The 11,538-nt window shown below is 39.0% G+C and overlaps 1 long non-coding RNA gene across 1 annotated transcript; it reads left to right on the top strand.

Annotated features, from left to right (window-relative positions):
• Positions 1-9,437: 9,437 nt before the first annotated feature.
• LOC126795327 (uncharacterized) lies at positions 9,438-11,122 on the top strand. The gene is made up of 3 exons (XR_007672265.1): positions 9,438-9,778; positions 10,220-10,286; positions 10,935-11,122. It is a non-coding gene; the product is annotated as an uncharacterized LOC126795327 (long non-coding RNA).
• The last annotated feature ends 416 nt before the right edge of the window (positions 11,123-11,538 follow it).

Genomic DNA, 11,538 nt, shown 5'->3' with positions numbered 1-11,538 from the left:
ACCTATTGTAATTAATAAAGTGGTTCTGGTTATAAAAGAAAAGTATATCAATAAAAAAGAGTATTTGATCTCTGAACCATTTCGTCCTCTATCATCCTCCGTCGATCATCATCTTCTTCTTTTGGTCTGATTTTACTTTTATTTCCCTAACTTCTATTTCCCTCAATTCCTAATCTGAGTAATCTCCTATCTTCTTTGTCTCTCTCTCCTTGACGAGGCCGCCAGCCACGACGACACCTTTGCCGCTGTCGTTGCCGTCGCCGCCGCCGCGATGAAGACGACGATGTCATTCCCTCGACAAAAAAACTCCTCCGCTCGACGTCATATGACTCCAAATTCATATTGATCTTCGTTTCAGTCGCTAAAGCACCACTGCCTCCGTCCTCCGCCGCAAAATACTCGAGCGGATCTACACAGCCATGGCTTGATCGATTCCAGATCCGCGCTTGTATGGATCGACGCATTCAAATATCTTTCTCTCACCCTCAGCAATGCCCAGCCTCAATGCCGACAAGGACGCCGTCCGGTACTGCCTTGACGAAGATGAAGCATGAGTCATAGTTCGCGGTCGGTGCAAAGAGGTCCGCCTCCACCTCTATCTTGATGGAAGACCACTTCGATGAAGACGACGTGAATCACGTGGTGTGTGATGTTGGCGAATCTCTCTCGCCTGCAAGGCTAGGTCGTGATGTCACCGGCATCTATCTCGCCTGCAAGGATATGTCTGATATTAGAGGACGTGCAACGACGACGACATGCTTGGTCGCGGGCGAAAACGAGCTGCGACGGAGACGTCAATTCGAAGAAGATGATGCGTAGGTGCTCACGAATTCTTTTCAATCTTATTCTGATTTTTTTTATTTTTTATTATTTTTAATTCATTTAATTGAATGTTATGAATTTACAAAATGATCTATGCGTAGTGTCACGAGCTGCAAAAATGGTTGTGCCATCGTGACACTTTCTAGGCGCTTGCCGAAGAGAGGGTGTCGAGTGACAAGCATGCAGGCTGTTTGCAGGCGGATTGGCTGTCAATGACATGTCTAGGTGACAGTTTCGTAATTAAGAAGAACTTCTATGTTCGAGGCACTTAGGCTTTGAATTTGGGAAAAGTTTGAACACAGAAAATGTTCGGGATGTCGAAAAGAGTTCAATGCACTTGACGACATATTTTTATGAGCTTGTATGAATTAATTATGGAAGTTGCCCCTCCTCGGATATTTGATGTTTTCTCCTACCAAGTCTAGTTTTCTCCAATATGCTATATAGGGGGTACATGGTGTCTCACTCTCCATCACCCTCGGTGCTGGCCTTATGGGGCACTAAGCGAGTCACTCCTGGGGTACCTTGGGGAGCCGGGCAGATGTCGCCAAAGAGTGGGGACATGAGTTTCCATGAGTTAGGATGTCTCATGGACAGTATTGGCCGGTAGGCTGATATTGAGGGTTCATGCGGGTGGCGAGGTTCGTACGTGAGCGATCCTTATGCCAGCGGCATGGGCGAACTTGTGGGCTGAAGTAATGCATGTCGGAACCCCGTGGTGCGCAATGGCTATGGAGTAAAGCGACGCGGGCATAGGTTAAGGGGTTCGACCTTGCCCAAAGGAAAGAGTTGCCAGTAAGCACGGAAGGGCACACCGTGCTAGAAGGAAGGAAGCCTATAGTGGGCTGATGCGGGCAAGTTGCCTATGAAAGAGTATGTTGGCAAGTCGGATACGATGTCAGATGATCTGTGGGAGGCAAGCCGTGGAGGCGAGCCTCGCCCAAACAAGTTAACACCCAAGGGCAGAGTTGCCCACATGAATACCCCGTGGGTGAGGGGTTAACAAAGAATGCCTATATGCAGAGTGAGCATGATGATGGATGCTCAAGAGGCAAGTAACGTGCGTATGCTTCCGAGGGACGGTCAGATAGAAGGAAGCGAGGACCATCAAGGTCTCGGCCTACTGTCATGCCGCTTGCTACAAGGTGCACGGTGCACACATGTTAGTAAGGGGTTGGCACTAGCCGGGATGACATGGAAGCCTATTGGTTGGGCGAGTGTCATGGGAGTACCATGACACGAGGAAGCGATCGGTAAGTGGATAGCAGGAAGCCTATCGGTTGGGCGAGTGGCATGGGAGTACCATGACACGAGGAAGCGATCGATGAGTCACAAGTTGTGAGAGACTCATGTGTGAGTAGCTTTCGTTGGTGGAACCTCACAAGCAAGGAATGTAAGAGAGAAGAATCGGAATGACACGGGAGGCACACAAGTAAGAAAAGAAAGTTGGCATCATGGATGCATGAAGAGTTAGGCTTGCCTTGGTTCAGAGTAACGTTGGCGCCGCACGGGTCATATTCCGTTGTGTAGTAAGTCGGCCCATGACACGTAACCAAGACATTATCCAATATGGTTTATATTTTCATGTGAAAAATTGAACCGGATAAATGGGATATCGACCTTCTCGATCCAAAATTTGTGAATTATCTAGGGGTGGATTGGATAGTATACCAACCTTAATTTTCCAATATCATATACCAACCAATATATAATTGATATAAAAAATCCACAATTTATACCAACTAATAACGTTGATATACCAATTGAGTTGTACGGTTGGTACGGTTGGTAATAGACTTCTATCAATATATTTATGGCCTAAAAATTTAAAGCCCAATCAAAATAAGTAATAACATATAAATGAATAACAATAGAATTTTAAAGTCTTATACAACTTCAACCATATTACCAAATGCAAAATCATAAATTGAAAGCCAAAGTCCAAATTGTCAAAGTACTAACAAATTTCCAAAACGATTGAAAAAAAAAGAAATGATAGGTTTAAAGGCGAGATATGTTGATATGTTGTAGGCAGTGATGATGCTACTGATAGGGCTAAGCATTTGTACTTGGGCCGCCTCTTCCTACCTCAAAGTTTTGCGTAATAGCATTCTCTACAATAATACCATAAATAGTTTAAATACATATTGGGAATTCGATTGAATCGATTCATTCATAACTAAGTAAAGAAATTAAAGACGACAAAAAAATTGTACTTGACAAAGAAGACGAGAGAATGAGTGTATTTGGCGGGCGGCGAATCAAAGAACAATATATCTACGGTGAAGTGAGAGAGAGATAGAAGTGACTGAGAGTGTGAGGCTGAGAGAGATTAGATTGAGGTTAGTATATTTCTATGGTTTGAATTTATTTTTCAATAAATCTAGGTTGAAATTTAAAGATATATATATATTTTTTAATTACATAATTTAATATAATATAAGTCGGTAGGTACGGTATACCATGGTATACGAAAAATCTGTACCACCTACCGTACAATATTTTAATGTTAGTACGATATACTGTACGATATACCATATACCGAATATTTAATATACCCACGTATTTTATACGATTAATATACGAATTGATTTGGATGGTTTTATGTACCATTGCCAGCCTAAAATTACCATATGATGAAAGCACGAGTCGCATATAATGCTACCTAGATCTTAAAGTTGAAAGTATTCACTAAGACACTAACTATCGTTATACTCTTTCTTATTGTATTTTGCAAATGCCAATATACTCTTAATTAGCACTATTTAATTTATATCGCAAGTTACAATGTATTGTTGTAACGACTCTAAAATTTCGAGCATAAAAACTCAAAATTTCAAAGTCGTGAAACACTAAAACAATCTCAATGAATCGAAATCATTTTACATGCCACAGTGGATCATTACTGAGTTCGCAATATAACTCAGACAAACCAATTATTACAAACCAAATTTATAATTCGACATTACATAAAATGGAAATGTAATAATCCTCACAATCTCTCACCAAACCCACAAATGAATCCTCACAAGTTCTCACACAATCCACAATAAAAACCCCACCACAAGCAGGATAATGAACAACTTCGAGTCCTCAGAGTTGTCCCTCGATCTCCACTAATCAACACCTGCGGAATTATCCCTACACCATTGAATTGGTGCACCGGGATTGTAAACACAAACCCGGTAAGCTTTACAGCTCGTATGAGTAAAATGAAAACAACAAATATAAATGCACTCATGAGTCAATGAACGGCCCATCTGGTTGTCCCAACAAAATATGAAATGAAAGTGCTCATGAGAAATTGGGCACCCTTCTGGTTACCCAAATGCATTTATAATACGGGTACTAATGAACGCTGGTACACATTTGTTACCCCTCACGTAGTACACCGCCGATATTGGGCAACCTCCTGCTACCTAACATCCAAAAATATGAGTACTCATGAGCCGATAACTCATCTGTTACCTCACATGCAGTACTCCGACAGACAGACTAGAGCTCTAACTGTATCGTAACTTTTCGCCCGGCCAAAGGCTAGGTTTCTGACTTGCCAAACACGTCCGAAGACTGGTCCGAAGACATAAACGCGTTTTAACAAACTCCATGTTAAAACCACACACAATAATCATCACCTCATATTGTACAAATCAAATCACATGCTCGACATATAAATCTCGTCATCAAAATGACATAATCAAGATAAAATCATAATAGTATATTATATAGCAAACTATATATATATGTACCTATTTACCATTTATACAATATATATATATATATAATCCACTATATCATATATATGTCATATTTCATAACCACGTCCGAAGACAAAATGTTTTAACAAACTCCATGTTAAAACCACATACAATAATCATCCCCTCATATTGTACGAATCAAATCACATGCTCGATATATAAATCTCGTCATCAAAATGACATATTCTCAATGAAATAACAACAGTATATAATATAGCAAACTATATATATATGTACATGTTTACCATTTATACAATTATATATATATTCCACTATATCATATACGTGTAGTATTTCAATCTTTAAAACTCTGCAAAAATCTCGAATCTCTGCAAGGGTAGATTTATAAATATATGAGATTTTACTCACCTTATCAACTCGAGCGTAATTCCACAATTTCCGAAAATAATTCATTTCCTTGATTTATCGATCACCTTGAAAAGATAAGAAAAGAATTTACAATCGTTTCGTAAACCTTAAATACCGAAACAGTAATAATAAGTTACTGTTCAGCAATTTCTGGTTTTACGAATTTACTGTTCACGGTGTACTATTCATGTATTTATTATTCACGTATTTCTGTACAAATACACATCAATTACGTATTCATGTACGTGTACATACTGTTTACGTATTTCTGTACGTATGAATACTATTCAAATGTAAATACTGTCTCAGTAAATAATAATTACTGAATTACACTTCTGAAATTACTTTTTATATTTACCAAAAGTAATTTATATTTACATTTACCGTACGTAAATAAAAATTACATTTACCGTACGTAAATTCACATTATTACATTCACCATCGTAAAAATAAATTTACAATTTACTGTTGAAATTACTGTCCACGCACCGCCGCACGTGGTAGCGCGTGGGGTACACGCGCCACCTCCGGCAGGCCGCGCGTGGCGCTTACGCGCCACTCACTGTGGCAGCACGTGGGGCCCATGTGCCGACACCAACCAACGCTCGTATCACGTCACCGCCGACCCCAAACTCCTCCTCTCCTCCTCCTCCTCCTTCCTACGGTCTTAGACCACTCCTAGGCTAACACACGCACCCCCACGCGCCGCCTCTAGGCGGCGGTAACCCTCTCCTCCATCAAATCTTCGATCTCACTCCAAACACACAAAAATCATCACAACAACCATACAAATCATCCCTAGCATGAATCTCACCTCGATTCGATGGTGGCGAGCTCGCCTCGAGCACGGTGGTGGCAGAGAAGCTCGGCGCGGCGACTTGCATAATCTTTGGTGATGTCGGGCGTCCTCATGGCGGCGAGGCACGGGCTGGTGAGCTGAAGGGTGGCTGCAGGGGTCCTAGCGATGTCGTAGGGCCGTGCAGTGCACGTCACGGCGGCCTAGGGAGGCAGATCGCCGGAGGCGATTTTCTGAGGTGAGAGAGAAAGTTTTCGGGGAGAGAGAAGAGAGGGAGGCGGAAGTGAAGAGAGAGAGAGGGTTTTCCAATTATGGAAACCCTAATCTCAAAAATACCCTTTTTATACTTGTTTCCAAAATCGGAAACTAACTTCCGACATTAATAACTTTCACGTACGATTTCTGATTTGAACGCGTGACGCGTCCACGAACTCGTATCGACGAGCTCTACAATTTTCGTGAAGGAAGTTTTCACAACCGAGTGACGGAATAAAAGTCGATATATACGTTGCGAAAACGTAACGTTTTTCTAATTAAACGTTCAACGTTTCCGTTTTCGTTTCGTAAAGTCGCAAACAACCAAATTCATTTTTAATTGAATTTCACAACTTTATAGAATTCAAAACAACACCAAATATTGTTCCGAAAAATAGGGTTATTACAATTGCCAATAGGTTCTATTAGTAACACTTTGCATCTGATAAGCCGGTTAGGGGAATGCTATCAACACAATTACCCGAAGTGCTAGTCATGCTCTTTTGCTTCGAGTTTCATAGTACGTAGTTGTCAAAAATGGATGTTAAATTGTGAAGTAAAAGACTGGAATAATTGTATAGTGATTGGTGACACGCATACAAACAAGTCGATTTGTTTTCTTCTGTAGCTTTCTGACCTCTTACCTTATTTGGCTCCACATTTTGTTAATCAATAATCTTGTTTATTAGCTTGCTTCCTCTTGTTCATGAATTTTGTCCTATCAGAAGCCAGAAGTCATCTCTCAACTATTTGAAACGAGAAATCTGTCATTCTGAGAGGAGAAAGTTCTAAATTCAATTCTATTATATGTATTTTAGTATTTTACCTAACTGATTTAGAATGGGTTGGTCTTTTGAGTTGTCAGCGACTGATGCAATAATAGGCATAATTTTTCCTCATATGGCATTTATTTTCATATTACGTACCCTTGATCTTTGCTCCTTCCATAGTTTGGATTAGTGGTTGAGTTATGAACTAACATACGTAAAGTGCGTCTCACAAACTCATTCCTCAACTGTGTGAAGTACATGATCCATTTTGTAAAAACTATTTTAGATGTATATAGTTCATCTTGTATCAAATTAAAGAGACGTACAATGAGGTTAAACCTCCACTGAAGTACTTGAAAACAAGAAACAAAACAAGTATACAGTAAAATCTCGTTAAATTAATATCCGATTAATTAATAACTTCGTTAAAATAATAAATTTTATCGGTCTCGATTCGGGGCTAACATGCTAAATTAATATTTCACTAAATTTATAAAATAATAGAAGTTTGAGACTTCACATAAAGCCCTTTAGATATACAAATTAATATTTTCTTATTACATATAAATAATTTTATATTTACTAGGTACTTTGTAAAATATGACTTATTAGTTATATGTTTTTTCTTGAAAATAATGTCACTTTGAATCTCATTATGGTCTTTTTTTTTAACATGGTAAGAACTTCTTGAGTGTTTTTTCTAAATTAATAATTTTTATCAGTCCTGAGACTTAATTTATAGAGTTTTAACCGTACATTCTATCGAGTTTAGAGAATAGGAACTGCCGAACTGGTGTAGGCCACCATGGGAGCACCAATTGGTATTGATGACCACATATCAGACTCCCTGTAAATTTCATCTTTGTAATCATCTCTAGTTTTGCTCCCAGGAGGTTGCAGGTGAAAACATTTTTGTCCCATCTCAAATACACGATATCTTCATTATTTTTGTGGAAAAAGACCTCAAAAGTATAGAACATTTTCGTTCTGATCATATCTTTAATATGTTCGTCGTCAGAAGATAGGGCAACTCGATCAGCTAACCACTTGAATTTTGCTCCCTTGTTTCACCACTTGCTTTAACTCCCACACTCTGAATGTAGGCAAATCAGGAGCCTCGTCGATCCCATGATTCCCATCAACACCCACAAGTGTGCGGCAAAAGTGCAGACGCCCCCCGTTCACAACCAGATGAGGAATTGCGTGTAAAACAATAAGATCCTTAGGCAGCTGGATGAAACGACATTTAGCAACACTACGAGTACCGGTGCTCATGGATGTGTCCAGATGATCCAGATTTAACTCCATTATAAAGTCGTCGGAGAGGCACCAATACAACATTCCATTGTAGAATACGGCTGAGGAGGGCAAGCCCCAGAAATCTTCAAAGAGCCATGAGCCTATCACAACCAACTCCGTCCATGCACGAGTCTCTGAAGAGAATATCTCCACGCTGAATTTGTGATCCACTGAGGTTGCAACTAATCTCACAACCTTCCATGAATACTGAGCATTAACTGGGATGATCATTTGACTTGCATGCTCTCCTTTTAATGTGGAGCTGAAATAATATGGTTCACAGACCACCAAGGACACGCTCACATTAGGGTAGACCTTAGGGGTGGGAGGAAGAGCAGCCCATTTCTTGGTGAATGGATTGCAGATGAAGTAATCACGCTGATCATATATGGTTGCACAACACAAAACTAAGTCCTTATAAGTATCAACCACAACCGGTGGTACAAGGCAGCATGATTCGCCGTCGAATGGCCACATCAAACTTTGAGAGGCTAGTCTTTTTAGATCTTCTAGGTTCTCATAACATGGGAGGAAACTGAGACAGAAGTTTCTTGATATGGTTTTGAAATATGGATTCTCCGACGTTAGGAAGATATTTGAAGGTCGATAGATGTCGAAGAAAACTAGGGTTGTGGGAGTGGGCGTCTGCAAATCATACTGGAGACGTAGATAGCGGCCAATGAAATAAGGAGTAGATATGAGATTGAGCCATCGCTTGGATACAGACTTGCATTGGAAAATAAGTTTACTGGGGGCAAGTCGAGCGAGAACTTCCACCAATAAGGACTCAGGAAGCTCATCAATTTTCATGGATGATTGACATCCTGCTCGTGTTACCCGTTTTCTACTCGTCGTCATGGTTCCGCAATGGGTGATACGAAACACTTCAGAGTTGTTAACTGCGAAATTGAAAATAAACAAGACACACACAATAAAGTTTAAAAGTTACAATCTTTGTTGTATACGTCTTTACTACGATAACACTAACGGTTTCACTCTTTGGGTTTGGCTCTAGGCCAAAACTCTCTATTTATAGAGTCTAAAAATCTCAATCCAACTAAAAGACTACTTATTATCCTAGTCAGACTATCTAGTCCCTTTCCAATTACAAAATGAATTCTAATTCGTAAAAGCTAAAGATACACATGTATCATAGTGTTGGATTGGTACTCGGTAGACACAAATTCTTAGTCTCTTCCAAGTTACTATTGGAAGAACAATCTGAGAACAACACGAAACACCTTTGTAATTGAGAGATTGGACCTTATTTCAGTAAAGACAACAACAATTAGGGTTAGCTTTTTTATATCCTAAGAAAAGCTAACAGAAACACAAACCGTAACAACCACGTATGTATACATAAAAACGTTAATGTTTTAGACCGAAGCCGGATCGGACTCGTTTACGGCTATCTACCCTCAGACAGTCAGACCCCGGCCCCTGATTCCGTTTGATTTTGGCTTCAAAACCTTGATCTTCCCCCCAGATTCCTCGATCATGGCTTTCGTCTAAGTCTTGTTTGAGTTATTTCAATCTTTCTCCAGAACCCATAAACACCCTCTCGTTGATTTCACAAGGTCCAACGGGAATCTTATCGTCCTTTTTGCCTTACTTGGATTTTGTACTTGTCTCTGGTGATTTCGACTCTTTGTTGGGTGTTTGTCGTCTGAAATTCTCTTGGGTTTTCGTACTATCGATCGGCATGTTGGGTACGTTCGGATTCCTATCTTTGCATTTAGTTATAGCTTTAATCAATTGGTTATATCTTTTTTTGGACGAATTGGTTGTAGCTTTGATCAGGAGAATTGCCTCCCGATTTTGAAAATATAAACTTGTACTCCAGAATCGACTCAGTTCTATTTGTTGGAATTTTATCGTTCTCTTTTGATCTAATGTGTTAATTAGACACTGATAGATGAGGATGCAGCTAAAACACTTATCACTAAGCTACCGTTCTGTTATTTCCGCTGTATTGTTTCTTTGGAATGATAGACTTTTTCATGTTAACGATGTGTTTTCACATCCTCGTTATTATATTCTCTTGGGGCTGAGCAACAAGAGAATGGTTAAGTTTTTGTATTTCATCGTTTGTTATTATTTTGGTCTGATTGATTTTCATTCTAATTATATATGGCTCTTTTCGATGATAGTTGGCGCCTTAAGAGCTGTAACTGTTGCCGGAGCCTTAGAATATTCACATATAGCTAACAAACAAAGGTACTGAACTCAAACAATTTTCTACTGGATTATATGCTTCAATGTCTAATGATGTAATGAGAAATACGTCTATGATAATATAGAGATGATGGTAAAGAAGTGGGAGATCGATAATTAAAGCTACTGAGATAGCAGACAACCAAAAGTGTTAATTTAGTGAACAAATGAAGGTATAGTTCAGGGTAAAGAGATGCTTTGTGATTTTCTTTGTTGATGTTCACAGTGTTGCCTCTGGAGATCCATTCAATTTTGTTTTTATTGACAGAGTAGACAAAATTTTATCTAACTTTGGTTTTTTTTTTTCTGAGATCAATAAAGTATTTGTATCGTATACTCTTGGAAGAGCTTTGTGTGATGGACTTGATTGAGTCTTCAATTAGATAAAATTACACATTTTGACCATTTCTCAAATAGTATAAACATGGACGAGGCAACATTTAGATTTAAAAGAATAGCAGTCCTTGAATAAAGTCTCTTTAATAGTTTTTTCCTTCATATTTATGTACATGTGAATATGCATCCATGTGTAGATATCAGCTTCAACTCTATATTGCTAATAAAGCTTGCTATCTCAACCTATTTATGTACTGTAGTTGTTTATGATAGAATAGGAATCTTGCTAATGGGCTCATATGTTAATATTTCCAGTAATGAAGGAGTCACAGTGGCTATTTGGGGAGAGCATGGACTGGAATTTGATCTTGACAGAGTATTGAGTTACCACCTCCAGTTTTTATAGTTGCCACTGGCGTCAGGACATATATCAAAGTATGAAGAAATAACAGTTCCTTCAATTAGATCACCTCGAATTCTTATAGTGGCGACCTCCGTGATCTACCTCCATGATTATGTTATTATATACAGTAAGAGAATCTCATATGGTGAAACTCATTGTCAATGACGAATCAAGTTTGTTAGTGCTTGTTATTTACTCATTTCATGGTTAGAAATTAGCTTATGTCCTTGTCCAGTTGAAATTAATTAGGTACAAGTTTTTTTTATAGTCGAGCAAACGTCATTGGTTAAGATTTAGTAAAAGTATACGTATCAACCTTGTTTCTGACTATATAGAAGGGTAAGCCTTCATCAAGTTCATAATCTTGTTCATAGCTTCATCAAATTCATGTTACTTTATTAAAGTTCATTATCTTGTTGCTGCAGAATTCTTTTACAGTAGAAGGTTTGAGAGCTGACTAGTTTTGTCAAATATCAGGGTACTATGGGAAATTGGCAGGAGTTTGTTTTATTTTCT

This window comes from Argentina anserina, chromosome 5 (genome assembly GCF_933775445.1).
Source record: "Argentina anserina chromosome 5, drPotAnse1.1, whole genome shotgun sequence".
In the NCBI taxonomy this organism is placed as follows: domain Eukaryota; kingdom Viridiplantae; phylum Streptophyta; class Magnoliopsida; order Rosales; family Rosaceae; genus Argentina; species Argentina anserina.
Note: the sequence above shows the minus strand (reverse complement) of the source record. Positions and strands in the feature narration are given on the sequence as shown.